The sequence below is a fragment of the Moschus berezovskii genome, chromosome 2, assembly GCF_049115385.1.
Source record: "Moschus berezovskii isolate FMDL1 chromosome 2, NW_MosBer_1.0, whole genome shotgun sequence".
NCBI lineage: Eukaryota > Metazoa > Chordata > Mammalia > Artiodactyla > Moschidae > Moschus > Moschus berezovskii.
The window spans coordinates 71,878,578-71,894,270 of record NC_142461.1 but is presented as its reverse complement, the minus strand read 5'-3'; the positions used below and the strand labels follow the sequence as shown (position 1 = coordinate 71,894,270).

At 41.0% G+C, this 15,693-nt stretch overlaps 1 long non-coding RNA gene across 3 annotated transcripts in view; it reads right to left on the bottom strand.

The window, feature by feature from the left end:
- Positions 1 to 699: 699 nt before the first annotated feature.
- LOC129537515 (uncharacterized) overlaps positions 700 to 15,693 on the bottom strand; it is a 122,831-nt gene continuing 107,837 nt past the window's right edge. For all 3 annotated transcript variants that reach the window (XR_016035515.1, XR_016035516.1, XR_016035517.1), the window contains one exon: positions 700 to 2,783. This is a non-coding gene — a long non-coding RNA (uncharacterized LOC129537515). The remainder of the gene's footprint in view (positions 2,784 to 15,693) is intronic.

Below are 15,693 nucleotides of genomic sequence, written 5' to 3'. Positions count from 1 at the left end.
TAATCACATACTTGTCAAGAGATCACATAGAATGATAAGGTTTTGCTGCCACAATTCTAATGTCAGAAACTGGAAGAGAGAGAGTTTTAGTTCTGTTTTTGACTCTTAATTGGGCGAAGGAAGTTCTTTTAGCTTAAAAATTGAAGGCTTACATCTTCAATTTTTCCTATTTCAATTTTCAAAATAGGATTTAACTATACAGTTCATATGGCAGTGAATTATATCCATGGGATAAAGATCTTAAAAAGATCACATAATTCAAAACTTGCATAATTCTAGACAGATTGTCCCCCCTAGAGAACAATATAATGTAAGAAATAGTATTCTCAGAATAATAATAAATAAACCTACAACACTACAGAGCTTTTCTTAAAGTTTTAGTGTTTTTTTTTTCAAAACTAAACTTTTTCTTTGGAAATAATTTTAGATTTATAGAAAAGTTTTGCAAAGATAGTACAGAGTTTCCTTATACCCGTTACCCAGTTTTCCCTATCATTAACACCTAACATTACTATAGTACATTTGTCAAAACTGAACTGAATTGAAGAAACTAACATGGGTACTATTCACTGAATTTAAGATTTTACTCAGATTTCATTAATTTTCCCATTATGCTCCTATTTTTGTTCCAGAATCCAATACAATTTTAAATACTTTTTAATTTTGAAAGATTCATATTATTCAAAATTTGTGCAAAATGAAAACATTTTAAAATCACACTTTCAAATTTGTGAAATTAAAATTGGCACGCTGTTTATGCAAAGGTTTTCCATAGTGTTTAATACAAGGATGGCTGAAGAATTAGCCTACCGCAGTGACCTAAGCCAGTGTTGTTTAAATTGGAATGAGGAGTGGAATGGAGAGTGTATTTTGTACTGGGTTTCAGCTGAAGATTTCATTTGAATAAAGCCACTAGTAAGAAATCCAGGGGAAATATTAGAATACAGTGAGAAATACTAAAAAAACAAATAAGCCAAAATTGAAAATGATCATGTTATAAGAACCTTGCAGAAAATTGCCATAGGCATCATTTTTTCATACAAATAGTTTAAGCTTTTTACTGCAAAGAGCATACAAGCAAACTAAGTAGCCACATACATGCAAAATATTGTCCATTTGTTTTTACTATACACAAAATTGTTAACCAACTATATTGTTTTTGTTTACTCGCTAAGACATGTCTGATTCTTTTGTGATCCCATGGGCTACAGCCTGCCAGGCTCCTCTGCCCTTGGGATTTCCCAGGCAACAATACTACAGTAGATTGCCATTTCCTTCTCCAGGGGATATTCCTGACTCAGGTATCAAACCTGTGTCTTCCACACTGCAGGCAGATAATTTACCATTGAGCCACCTGAGAGTGAAGTCGCTCAGTTGTGTCCGACTCTTTGCGATCCCGTGGACTGTAGCCTACCAGACTCCTCCATCCGTGGGATTCTCCAGGCAAGAGTACTAGAGTGGTTTGCCATTTCCTTCTCCAGGGATCTTCCCAACCCAGGGATCGAACCCGGGTCTCCCGCATTGGAGGCAGACACTTTAACCTCTAAGCCACCAGGGAATATACGAGCCACCTGAGAAGCCCTATTAAAATATAAAGAGCCCTTACAAATCAAGAGAAAAATGGACAGAGAGCACAGCCAGTTTATGGCCAATAAGCATCTGAAAAACTGTTCAAATTCATTTTCAAAGAATACAAGCTAAACTGCAAAGTACATTTTTTAACATCAACCTGGTGATGATAATGCAAAGTGCAGGCTGATGTGCAAAGAACAAGGCACTCTTGTACATTGCTAGTGAAAGTGAAAGTTGCTTAGACATGTCCGACTCTGTGAGACCCCATGGACTATACAGTCCATGGAATTCTCTAGGCAAAAATACTGGAGTGGGTAGCCTTTCCCTTCTCCAGGGGACCTTCCCAGCCCAGGGACTGATCTAGGTCTCCCGCACTGCAGGCGGATTCTTTGCCAGCTGAGCCACATTGCTAACATAGGAGTAAAATATGAAAATTGTTTTACGATGGCTTGGCAATACATGTTTCATTACCTATTGCTGACTAATTAAAATATTCCAAAATGTAGTGGCTTAAATCTACAATAATGTATTGTGTCTCACGTTTCTGTGAGTTAGCTGCGTGGTCTTACATGTCATGGAATGTTGGCTGAGGCCACGCATGCAGCGGCACTCAGCTGGGAGCCCAGCCAGGGATGGATCACCTAAGGCTTCTTTTCTTCTCCACATGGCCTTTCTTTCCATTTGGCCTCTCATCATTCAAGAGCCTAGCCCAAGGATCCTTCATGTCAGCTGGATTCCAAGAAAGCAAAAATGGAAGCTGACAGATCTCTTAAGGAGTAAATCCGGAAGTGATGGTATGCTGGAGCCCATTGGTCATATATGCCCATCTCTTTCCAACTACATGCTCTGTGATAGCACATTGGTAGCTCCAAATCAGTCATGCTGGAAGTACTTATACCATGTGCTCAGTTATTCAGTCATGTCCAACTCTTTGCAACCCTTTGGACCATAGCCCACCAGGCTCCTTTGTCCACAGGATTTTTCAGGCAGGCATACTGGAGTGTGCTGCCATTTCCTCCACAGGGGATCTTCCTGACCTAGGGATCAAACCTACATCTCCTGGGTCTTCTGCATTTCAGATGGATTCTTAGAAATTGGTAAATGCTCTAAATCAGGACTTTTAATTATTTTTCAAAAAGCTGAAAGTCACACAGCTTCACATCCATCACATTCTGTTTCTTCAAGCAAGTTACAAATCCAGCCCAGAGTCCCTGTGGGAGAAGAAACAAATTTTACCTCTTGATCTGAGGAGTGACAAAGAATTTGTGACCATATTTAATCCAACAGAGTCTTCCCTCTGGCCACAAATTATTTATATTCTTTCTCATGCAAAACAAAACAATACAGACCACCTCCCAAGACACCTCAAAGTCTCATTCCAAGAAATCATCAGCCTCAAAGTTCAATATTTCTAACTAACAAAAACCTACCATATAGCCCAGGGAATTCTGCTCAATATTCTGTAACAACCTAAATGGGAAAAAAGAATTTGAAAAAGAATAGATAGGTGTATATGTATATCTGAATCATTTTGCTGTACACCTAAAGTTTACACAACATTATTAGTCAACTATTGTTGTTTAGTCGCTAAGTTGTATCTGACTCTTTGTGATCCCATGGACTGTAGACTGCCAGGCCCCTCTGTCCATGGGATTTCCCAGGCAAGAATACTGGAGTGGGTTTCTATTTCCTTCTCCAGGGGATCTTCCCTACCCAAGGATCAAACCTGTGTCTCCCGCTTGGCAGGCAGATTCTTTAGCACTGAACCACCTGCGAAGCCCCTTAATCAACTATACTCCAGTATAAAATTAAAAGTTTAAAAAAATGTTTTAAATAATAAATATCCACTTTGGAATTAAATTTTTAAAAAGTTCAATATTTCATGACCCTGAATCATGCTCAGATGTGACTGCAGCTCCTCTGGGCCTAGAAAGCTGTGAACTGTGAACTTTCCCAACTTGCCTCCACTCTTCCATGCCTACCAGGCATTCAATGGTGCGAAGTGGACAGGAAAGTCACCATGGATGCTCCTGTTCAACAGCACAGAGAACAGGTTTATAGCAATTCTGAAATCTACCTGGATATAAGATGAGAAATCCTCTATACCCCACCCCCCCAGCTCTGGGCCTAGGAGCTCCACTAGGGCTGAAACATGTCAAGTGACTTATCCCCCTGGCTTCTCTAGCTGACCTCTCTTCATTCAGGAGTCTAGGGCAAAGTTCTTTACAGAATGCTAGCTGGTTTCTAGAGAGCAACAGGAGAAACTGCTATGTCTCTCAAAGGCTAGGTCTGCTGATTCGCATTGTTGTATAGCAAAAACCAATACAACATTGTAAGGCAATTTTCCTCCAATTAAAAAATAATTAAAAAAAAAAGGCTAGGCCTGGAATAGCAATAGTGTCTTCATATCTAGTGTTTCCATATTTAGCAAATAAAAATACAGAATGCCTCATGAAAAGATGCACAACATTGCTGATTCTTAAATGCAAATCACAATGGGCTATAACTTTACACCTGTCAGAATGGCTATCATCAAAAAGTCTACAAATAACATAGTAAGGAAATGGGAAAATGGAAACCTTTGTAAACTATTGGTGGGAAAGTAAATTGGTGCAGCTACTGTGGAAAACAATATGGAGCATTTTCAAAAACCCAAAAATAGGACTACCATATGAACCAGCAATTCTATTTTTGAGTATGTATCTCAAAAAAATGAAAATACTAATTCAAAAATATACATGCACCCCAATGTTCAATGAATACTATTTATAGCAGCCAGGACATGGATGTCCAGGTGTCTATCAACAGACAAATGGATTAAGAAAGTTTACTCAGTCATAAGAAGAATGAAATTCTGCCATTTGCAGCAACGTGGATGGGCCTAGAGAATATGCTATGTTAGTGACATAAATCAGACAGGGAAAGATAAACACTATAGGATATCACTTATATGTGGAATCTAAAAAGTAATACAAATTAATGTATGTGCAAAACAGAAACACAAACAGATACAGAAAACAAACTTGTGGTTACCAAAGAGGGGAGGGAGAGGGGGAGAGACAAATTAGGAATACGGGATTAACATATACAAACTACTGCATATAAAATAGATAAGCAACAACAATATATTGTACAGCACAGGGGATTATAGTCATTATCTTGTAATAACTTACAGTTGAGCATAATCTGCAAAAATATTGAGTCATTATGCTGTACACATAAAGATAATATTTTATAAATCAGCTATACATCAATACAATGGTACAGAATATCCAGTTAAATTTGAATGTCAGATAAATCACAAATAATATTTTAGTATAAGTATGTCCCACCTTTCTGTTTATTTGACATTCTAATGCGACGAGTTGACTCACTGGAAAAGACTCTGATGCTGGGAAAGGTTGGGGGCGGGAGGAGAAGGGGACGACTGAGAATGAGATGGCTGGATGGCATCACCAACTCTGTGGACATGAGTTTGAGTGAACTCCGGGAGTTGGTGATGGACAGGGAGGCCTGGCGTGCTGTGATTCATGGAGTCGTGGAGAGTCGGACACGACTGAGCGACTGAACTGAACTGAACTGAACTGAAGTTTACTGAGCATCTTGTATTTTACCTGGCAATTCTATTTTCACCACATTCTGAAGGTCTAAGTAAGTCACTCAAGGATAAGGAAAGGAAACATCACTTTGTTTTGTTCTTGTCATGTCTTAGTTGCATCATGTGGGATCTTTCATTGCAGTGTGGGCTCTCTCATTGTGGCACATGGGCTCCAGAGAAAGCAGGCTTCAGTAGTTGCAGCACATGAGCTTGACCGTTTTGAGGCTTATGGGATCTTAGTTCCCTGACCAGGGATTGAACCCACATCCCCTGCATTGCAAGGTGGTTTCTTAACCACTGGATGATGAGGGAAGTCTTGAGACATCACTTTTTAAAAATTTAATTTAATTTATTTATTATTGTGTTAATTTCTGTTGTACAGCAAAGTGATTCAGTTACACACATACATACACTTTTTTATATTCTATTCCATGATGGCTTATTACATGACATTGAATACAGATCCTCATGCTATCCTGTAGGACCTTGTTGATTATCGATTCTGTATATAGCAGTTTGCATCTGCTAACCCCAGCCTCCCACTCCATTCCCTCCTCATCCCTCCTCCCACTTGGCAACCATAAGTCTGTTCTCTAGAGACACTACTTATTGACGGATGAGTGGCATGCTTGTACAGGGAGAGGAGAAGTTAATGATGGCTATTTTTCAGACTATCACCCTTAACAAAAAGCCTTGAAAATGTGCATCTCATTATAAAACCAATGATTCTATTTCTAGGGATTTTTTTAAGCACATGATTAAAGATGTGTCAAAGATTTAGCTACATGAAAGTTCATTGTAGAACTGCTTGTAGTGGTGACAAATAGGAACAACCTAGATGTACAAAGACAAGAAATAAGTGTATTTATAGTGGCCCTAATATGCTCAAGCACTGAGTTGAGCCCTGAAGAGATAGTGGACAACATGGAAAATCTGTGGCCTCAGAAATTTTAAAGGCTAAAGGCACAAGGTTGACATTAAACAGATAATCATATATTTGACTAATTGACTGTAAATGTGCTAATTACCACAAAGGAAAACTACTGGGTGCTATGGAATCACTAAGGGATCTAAACTACTGGGGACTAGATTAGGAGAAGGAGCAGGAAATAAAGAGAAAAGATGAGAGAAGAGAGCACTAAGCAGAGTGAAGAGCAAAAGGATTCTAAATGTATATTTATTTACATGTAAAGGTGATCATAATAAACAGATATGAGATGCTCATGAGACATCTAAGTGGAGATGCCGAATTATATTTAGATATACAAGTTGGGATCCTGGGGAAGGTTAGATCTGGATATATACACTTTGAAGTTACCAGTCTATAACAGTCACTAGGCAGTGATATAGGAAAATCAGGGGAGTAGGGTATCACAAAGTGGCTTCCCACATGGTGCTGCTGCTGCTGCTAAATCACTTCAGTCGTGTCCGACTCTGTGTGACCCCATAGACGGAAGCCCACCAGGCTCCCCCATCCCTGGGATTCTCCAGGCAAGAACACTGGAGTGGGTTGCCATTTCCTTCTCCAATGTGTGAAAATGAAAGTGAAGTAGCTCAGTCATGTCTGACTTGTAGCGACCCCACGGACTGCAGCCCACCAGGCTCCTCCGTCCATGGGATTTTCCAGGCAAGAGTCCTGGAGTGGCTTGCCATTGCCTTCAGTGGTAAATAATCTGCCTGCCAATGCAGGAGTCATAAGAGACCTGGGTTTGATCCCCAGGTGGGGAAGATCCCCTGGAGGAGGCCATGGCAACCCATTTCAGTATTCTTGCTTAGAGAACCCCATGGACAGAGGAGCCTGGAGGGCTACCATCCATAGAGTGGCAAAGAGTTGAGCATGACTGAAGAAACATACCATGACTTAGCACGTACACATGCATGCAGGGTATCACAGAAGCCAAGAAAAGTTTCAAGATCATGGTCACTTGGGAGAAAAGCCACTGAGTTGTTACATAGATGAAGGCAAAATGTGACCACTGAGTTTGGTAACATGGCGGTCACTGATGAATCTTTTAGAAGTTTCAGATGTAGTGGGGAGGACAAAGGCCTATATGAAATGGACTGAAAATAGGTGATGCAGTGGGGAAAGGCATTCATTTGCGAAGTTTTTCTGTGAGAGAGCAGGAAAATGGGGTAGCAGGAAGGGGAGGTCAAGAGCAGGTTTGCTGGCTGAAGGAAACAACCCCCTAGAAAGAGGGAAACTGATAATTCTGGAAAGAGACATCTATTTGTGGGAGTAAAGTCTTTGGGAAAGTGAAAGGGGATGAGGTACAGAGCAAAAGGAGAGGGTTGGCTTTATCTAGGAAAAGGGATGTTCCCTCCTACAATAGCGGATGAAAGACAGTGGGTCCTGACTCAAGAGGCTGCAGAGACACAGTGAAAGGAAAAGGAGAAAGTGTTCATTCACTTCTATTTCTCATGAAGCATGAATGAAATCCACCAGTAAGAAGGGGAAGAAGGAAGGGGGAGACTAGAACAGGTTCTCTGAGTATACTATACATCTCATGTTGATCCTGCTAATTTGAAAATTAATGCACGTACAGACCCAATAAACTTTGCAGTTTCTCAAGATCTCAAACAAGAAAAAAGTGAAAAGGCTCAGTACCAAGAACAACAGTATAAAAATCAAGATGGATTTATTGAGGAATTTTATTTTAAAACCTTAAGGGGGTTTTATAATCATATATTAAAATTCACCAGTGTCAATTCAGCAACAGGAAAATTCTGAAGTCATAGAAGGAAGTACACATGAAAGTATTGTTCAGTTGTGCATCTTAGCCAGAATTAACAGAGACCCAGTGATGGGCTTCCCAGGTGGTGCTAGTGGTAAAGAACCTGCCTGCCAATGCAGGAGATGTAAGAAATGTGGGTTTGATCCCTGGGTCCCTGGAAGGAGAGCACGGCAACCCACTCCAGCATTCTTGTTGAAGAATCCCGTGGATAGAGGAGCCTGGCAGGATACAGTCCATGGGGTCACACAGAGTTGAAAATGACTAAAGCAATGCACGCACACACAATGATGTCTGTTCTAGTGATTTAGCCAATGAAATAAATTGCTTATTTTCATAGTAGCAAAAAGACAGAATAAGTAATTGGATAACGCATTTCTTATGACCAAGGCAGACTGGACATGAATAGACTTGTGAGATAAAGTCAATGTGATAAAATGCAATACACTACTGTAAACTGCATTAACTAGCTAACTTGACACTAAGAGTTGACATTCCTGGGAGTATTTTTTCAGAAGCTATTAGAAAAAATGAAATTTGAGAAGAACTTTTGGGTCATCAATGCTCTATATTTAGAATCTTCAATAATCATAGATTATAATCCTCTATAATCATAGATCTCAGCACTTTGTCAACAATGGAGACATAGAATGGGGTTGCTGCTGCTGCTGCTGCTGCTAAGTCACTTCAGTCGTGTCCGACTCTGTGCGACCCCATAGATGGCAGCCCGCCAGGCTCCCCCATCCCTGGGATTCTCCAGGCAAGAACACTGGAGTGGGTTGCCATTTCCTTCTCCAATGTGTGAAAGTGAAAAGTGAAAGTGAAGTCGCTCAGTCGTGTCTGACTAGTAGCGACCCCGAATGGGGTTACATTATCTTTTCATTGGTTTTCTTTCTTATTGAACACACTGAAAAATTTGTGATGGGACAGATCCCATCCTAAATCTTAAAAACAGATGTTACAATTTTCACATGAAATTAAAAATACATTATGATAATTTAACATGTAATAGTAACATTACTTACATTGCAATACAAATTTTTAAAAGAGCAACCATTCATTGAGCACTTAGGTACCAAGCATTGTTCTTTGTACCTGGTATATGTATTATCTTATATAAACTTCAAAACTCCTAAAACACCTTTATGAGGTAGTTTCTATTACTACCTACATTTTGCAAAAGACAGAAACTTAATTCATCTAATCCAGTGTACTAAGATAGACTGTTACAAATATTGTATATCTCTTCCATGTCAATTATATTACTACATTCAGGGGATTTTGTACAGTAAAAAAGAAGGCCGAGGGCTGAAGAATTGATTCTGTCAAACTGTGGTGCTGGAAAAAACTCTTGAAGAGTCCCTTGAATTGCAAGGATATCAAACAAGTTAATCCTAAAGGAAATTAGAAGGAGAAGGTCACCGTTAACCCCACCATAGAGCTGCCAGAACTTACACAGAACTGGGAAATAAACTCTTAGAGGACACAAACAGAACCTTGTGCACCAGGACCCAGGAGAAAGGAGCAGTGACTCCAGAAGAGACTGACCCAGACGTGCCTGTGTGTCCAGGAGTCTCCAGCTGAGGAGTGGGTCAGTGGTGGTCTGCTGCAGGGTTGGGGGCCCTGAGTATAGCAGTACATGCTACACTCAGGATCTTTTAAAGGAGGTCACCATTATCTTCATTACCTCCACTATAGTTTGGTGCCAGGTAAATAACAGGGAGGGAACACAGCTCCACCCATCAACAGAAAATTGGATTCAAAATTTACTGAGCATGAGCCACCCATCAGAACAAGACCCAGTTTTCCCATCAGTCAAACTCTCCCATTAGGAAACTCCCATAAGCCTCTTATCCTTCTCCATCACAGGGCAGACTGAAAACCACAATCACAGAAAACTAACCAATCTAACCACATGGACCACTGCCTTGTCAAACTCAATGAAACTATGAGCCATGGTGTGTAAGGCTACCCAAGATAGACAGGTAATGGTGGGGAGTTCTGACAAAACGTGGTCCACTGGAGAAGGGAATGGCAAACCACTTCAGTATTCTTGCCTTGAGAACCCCATAACAGTATGAAAAGAGAAAAAGATAGGACACTGAAAGATGAACTCCCCAGGTCGGTAGGTGCCCAATATGCTACTGGAGATCAGAAGAGAAATAACTCCAGAAAGAATGAAGAGACAGAGCCAAAGCAAAAACAACACCCAATTGTGGATGTGACTGGTGATGGAAGCAAGGTCCAATGCTGTAAAGAGCAATATTACATAGGAATCTGAAATGTTAGGTCCACGAATTAAGGCAAATTGGAAGTGGTCAAAAAGGAGATGACAAGAGTGAATATTGACATTTTAGGAATCAACGAACTAAAATGGACTGGAATGGGTGAATTTAACTCAGGTGACCATTATATCTACTACTGTGGGCAAGAATCCCTTAGAGGAAATGGAATAGCCATCATAGGCAACAAAAGAGTCTGAAATGCAGTACTTGGATGCAATCTCAAAAATGACAGAATGATTTCTGTTCGTTTCCTAGGCAAACCATTCAATATCACAGTAATTCAAGTCTATGCCCTGACCAGTAATGCTGAAGAAGCTGAAGTTGAATGGGTCTATGAAGACCTACAGGACCTTTTAGAACTAACACCCAAAAAAGATGTTCTTTTCATTATAGGGGACTGGAATGCAAAAGTAGGAATCAAGAAAAACCTTAAGTAACAGGCAAATTTAGCCTTGGAGTATAGAACGAAGCAGGGCAAAGGCTAACAGAGTTTTGCCAAGAGAACGCACTGGTCATAGCAAACACCCTCTTACAACAACACAAGAGAAGACTCTACACATGGACATCACCAGATGGTCAATACAGAAATCAGATTGATTATATTCTTTGCAGCTGAAGATGAAGAAACTCTTTTCTGTCAGCTAAAACAAGACCAGGAGCTGACTGTGGCTCAGATCATAAATTCCTTATTGCCAAATTCAGTCTTAAATTGAAGAGACTACGGAAAACCACTAGACCATTCAGGTATGAACTAAATAAAATCCCTTACAATTATACAGTGGAAGTAAGAAATAGATTTAAGGGACTAGGGGCAGTCCTAAGATGGTGGTGGAATAGGATGGGGAGACCACTTTCTCCCCCACAAATTTATCGAAAGAACATTTGAACGCTGAGCAAATTCCACAAAACAACTTCTGAACGCTGGCAGAGGACACTAGGCACCCAGAAAGGCAGCCCATTGTCTTCAAAAGGAGGTAGGACAAAATATAAAAGATAAAAAGAGAGACAAAATAGTTAGGAATGGAGACCCATCCCGCAAGGGAGTTGTAAAAGAGAAGTTTCCAAACACCAGGAAACCCTCTCATCGGTGGGTCTGTGGGGAGTGTTGGAATCTCAGAGGACAACATAACCAGGAGGATAAATAAATAAACCCCACAGATTATGTGTCTAACGGCAACTCCCAGTGGAGAAGTAGCCCAGATGCTCGGGTCCGCCACCAGCAAGTGGGGCCTAAACAGGGAGGCACGAGCTGCATTGCTTAGGGTAAGGACCGGGCCTGAATGCCCTGAGGGCAATCTAAGGGAACTAACATGAGATAGCAACCCAAACTGTGGGATAGCCAGAGAGAGAGAGAGAGAGAACTTTCCCATGAAAAGCCCTAACCTAAGGCACTGCTGGGCCTGCTCACAGAACAAAGGACTGAGCGAATACCAGAGGAGAGCTAGCCAGCTGCAGACCGGCCCATTCCCCGCCGGAGGCAGGGAGGCAGGCGGGCGACAGCCAGAGCCCGAAAGGGGCAATCTTATTCCCAGAGACAGCATCCTCTACCAAACTGTGAGCAGGCTCCCAGTTGCTAACCAAGTCTTCCTGGGATCCTGGCCAGTTGGCATCTGCTGGGAGGGTCGCAGCCAGAGATCAGCTCCCCAGATAGACACAATGCACACCTGAGATGGTGCTCCCGCTGTGCACCCAGGAAATTAAGCAGCTGGGATGGGGGAGGCGATAAGACGCACCGCACCTGGGGAGTGGTGCTGCTAAGCACCAGGTCGCGTGAACTGCTCAGACCTGGGAAGGGCACAAAACGCAGGACCCACTGAGTCAGCGCCTTTGTGGCATACCCAAGAACCTGAAACTGAGCGGCTTAGACCCGGGAAGTGCACGCAACCCAGGGCCTGCTTTAGACAGTTCCCCTGCAGAGCAACCTGGAGCCTGAGCAGTGTAGACTGGGAAAACACACATGTCGTGAGTGGAGGCAAACCCAGTGTGGTTGAGACACTGTGAGGACTCCCCACACATGTCAGTGATATTTGTTTGTGGTTTTCCTCCCTCCCCACAGCACGACTGAACAAGTGAGCCTAAATAAGTGACCACCTTTGACCCCTTGTGTCACGGTGGAAATTAGACACTAAAGAGACTTGCAAACAGAAGAAGCCAAAATAAACAGAGGGAACCACTTTGGAAATGACAGGTGCAACAGATTAAAACCCTGTAGTTAGCACTGACTACATTGGAAGGGGGCTATAGATCTTGAGAAGTATAAGCTGGAAGAAGGAACTATCTGAAACTGAACTGACCCCACACTGCCCGCAACAGCTCCAGAGAAATTCCTAGATATACTTTTACTATTACCATTTTCTTAATTTAAAAAAAAATTTTATGTTTAAGTCCACTATTACTCCTTTAATTTTCATTTTTATAACCTAATATTACCTTGCAAAAAAAAGACCTTATTTTTAAAGAAAACTGAATATATATTTTTTTATAATTTTTGTGATTTTGTTTTGTTTTGTTTAATACTGTATTTTTGAGAGTCTCACCTCCACTCTAGGTTTTTAATCTTTGCTTTTTGGTATTTGTTATCAATTTTGCACCTTTAAGAATCCAATCTTCAATGCCCATTTTTACTTAGGAGTGTAATTACTGGCTTGATTGCCCTCTCCCCCTTTTGACTCTCCTTTTTCTCCCCTAGGTCATCTCTATCTCCTCCCTCACCCTTATCTTCTCTACCCAACTCTGTGAATCTCTTTGGGTATTCTGGGCAGTGGAGAACACTTAGGGAACTGATTACTGGCTAGATCTGTCTCTTACTTTTTGACTCCCCATCTTCTCCTCCTGGTCACCTCTATCTCCCACCTCCCTCTTCTCTTCTCCATGTAACTCTGCGAATCTTTCTAGGTGTCTCTCATTGTGGAGAATCTATTCTCCATTAACTGAGATGTTTTATCATCAGTGCTGTATGGATGGAGAAGTCTTGAGGCTACTGTAAGAATAAGACTGAAAGCCAGAGGCAGGAGGATTAAGTCCAAAACTTGAGAACACCAGAAAACTCCCAGCTCCAGGAAATATTAATTGACAAGAGCTCATCCAAAGCCTCCATACCTACACTGATAGCAAGCTTCATTCAAGAGTCAACAAGTTCCAGAGCAAGACATACTAGGCAAATTCTCCAGCAACACAGGAACACAGCCCTGAGCTTTAATATACATGCTGCCTAAAGTCACATCAAACCCACAGACATCTCAAAACTCACTACTGGACACTTCATTGCACTCCAGAGAGAAGAAATCCAGCTCCACCCACCAGTACACCGATGCAAGCTTCCTTAACCAGGAAACCTTGACAAGTCACTCGTCCAACCCCACCCACAGGGAGGAACCTCCACAATAAAGAGGAACCACAAACTGCCAGCATACAGAAAGGCCACCCCAAACACAGCAATCTAAACAAGATGAGAAGGCAGAGAAATACTCAGCAGGTAAAGGAACATGATAAATGTTCACCAAACCAAACAAAAGAGGAGGAGATAGGGAGTCTACCTGAAAAAGAATTAAGAATAATGATAGTAAAAATGATCCAAAATCTTGAAAACAAAATGGAGTTATAGACAAATAGCCTGGAGATGAAGACTGAGAAGATGCAACAAATGTTTAACAAGGACCTAGAAGAAATAAAAAAGAATCAATCAATAATGAATAGTGCAATAAATAAGATAAAAAACACTGTGGAGGGAACCAACAGTAGAAAACTGAGGCGGAAGATAGGATAATTGAGGTGGAAGATAGAATGGTGGAAATAAATGGAGCAGAGAGGAAAAAAGAAAAAAGAATGAAAAGAAATGAGGACAACCTTAGAGACCTCTGGGACTATGTCACACTCCTCAACATTCGAATCATAGGAGTTCCAGAAGAAGAAGACAAAAAGAAAGGCCATAACAAAATACTTGAGGAGATAATAGTTGAAAACTTCCCTAAAATGAGGAAGGAAATAGTCACTCAAGTCCAAGAAACCCCGAGAGTCCCAAACAGGATAAACCCAAGGTGAAATACCCCAAGACACACATTAATCAAATTCAGTTCAGTTCAGTTCAGTCGCTCAGTCATGTCCGACTCTTTGCGACCCCATGAATCACAGCACGCCAGGCCTCCCTGTCCATCACCAACTCCCAGAGTTCACCCAAACTCATGTCCATTGAGTTGGTGATGCCATCCAGCCATCTCATTCTCTGTTGTCCCCATCTCCTCCCACCCCCAATCCTTCCTGGCATCAGACTCTTTTCCAGTGAGTCAACTCGTCGCATGAGGTGGCCAAAGTATTGGAATTTCAGCTTTAGCATCAGTCCTTCCAATGAACACCCAGGATCGATCTCCTTTAGAATGGACTGGTTGGATCTCCTTGCAGTACAAGGGACTCTCAAGAGTCTTCTCCAGCACCACAGTTCAAAAGCCTCAAATTAACAAAGATCAAACACTAAGAATAAATATTAAAAGCAGCAAGGGAAAAACAACAAGTAACATACAAGGGGATTCCTATAAGGATAACAGCTGATCTTTCAATAGAAACTCTTCAGGCCAGAAGGGAATGGCAGGACATACTTAAAGTGATGAAAGAGAAAAACCTACAACCCAGATTACTGTACCCAGCAAGGATCTCATTCAAATATGAAGGAGAAATCAAAAGCTTACAGACAAGCAAAAGCTGAGAGAATTCGGCACCACCAAACCAACTCTTCAACAAATGCTAAAGGATCTTCTCTGTACAGGAAACACAGAAAAGGTGTATAAACTGGAACCCAAAACAACAAAGTAAATGGCCATGGGATCATACTTATCAATAATCACCTTAAATGTAAATGGGTTGAATGCCCAGCCAAAAGACAAAGACTGGCTGAATGGATACGAAAACAAGACCCCATATATGCTGTCTACAAGAGACCCACCTCAAACCAAGGGACACATATGGACTGAAAGAGCAGGGCTGGAAAAAGATATTTCATGTAAATGGAGACCAAAAGAAAGCAGGAGTAGCAATACTCATATCAGATAAAAGAGACTTTGAAATAAAGGTTGTGAAAAGAGACAAAGAAGGACACTACATAATGATCAAAGGATCAATCCTAGAAGAAGATATAATAATTATAAATATATATGCACCCAACATAGGAGCACTGCAATATGTAAGGCAAATGCTAACAAGTATGAAAGGGGAAATTAACAATAACACAATAATAGCGGGAGATTTTAATACCCCACTCACACCTATGGATAGATCAACTAAACAGAAAATTAGCAAGGAAACAGAAACTTTAAATGATAAAATGGACCAGTTAGACCTCATTGATATCTATAGGACATTTCACCCCAAAACAATGATTTTCACCTTTTTCTCAAGTGCACAGGGAACTTTCTCTAGGACAGATCACATCCTGGGCCATAAATCTAGCCTTGGTAAATTCAAAAAAACTGAAATCATTCCAAGCATCTTTTCTTATCACAATGCTGTAAGATTAGAT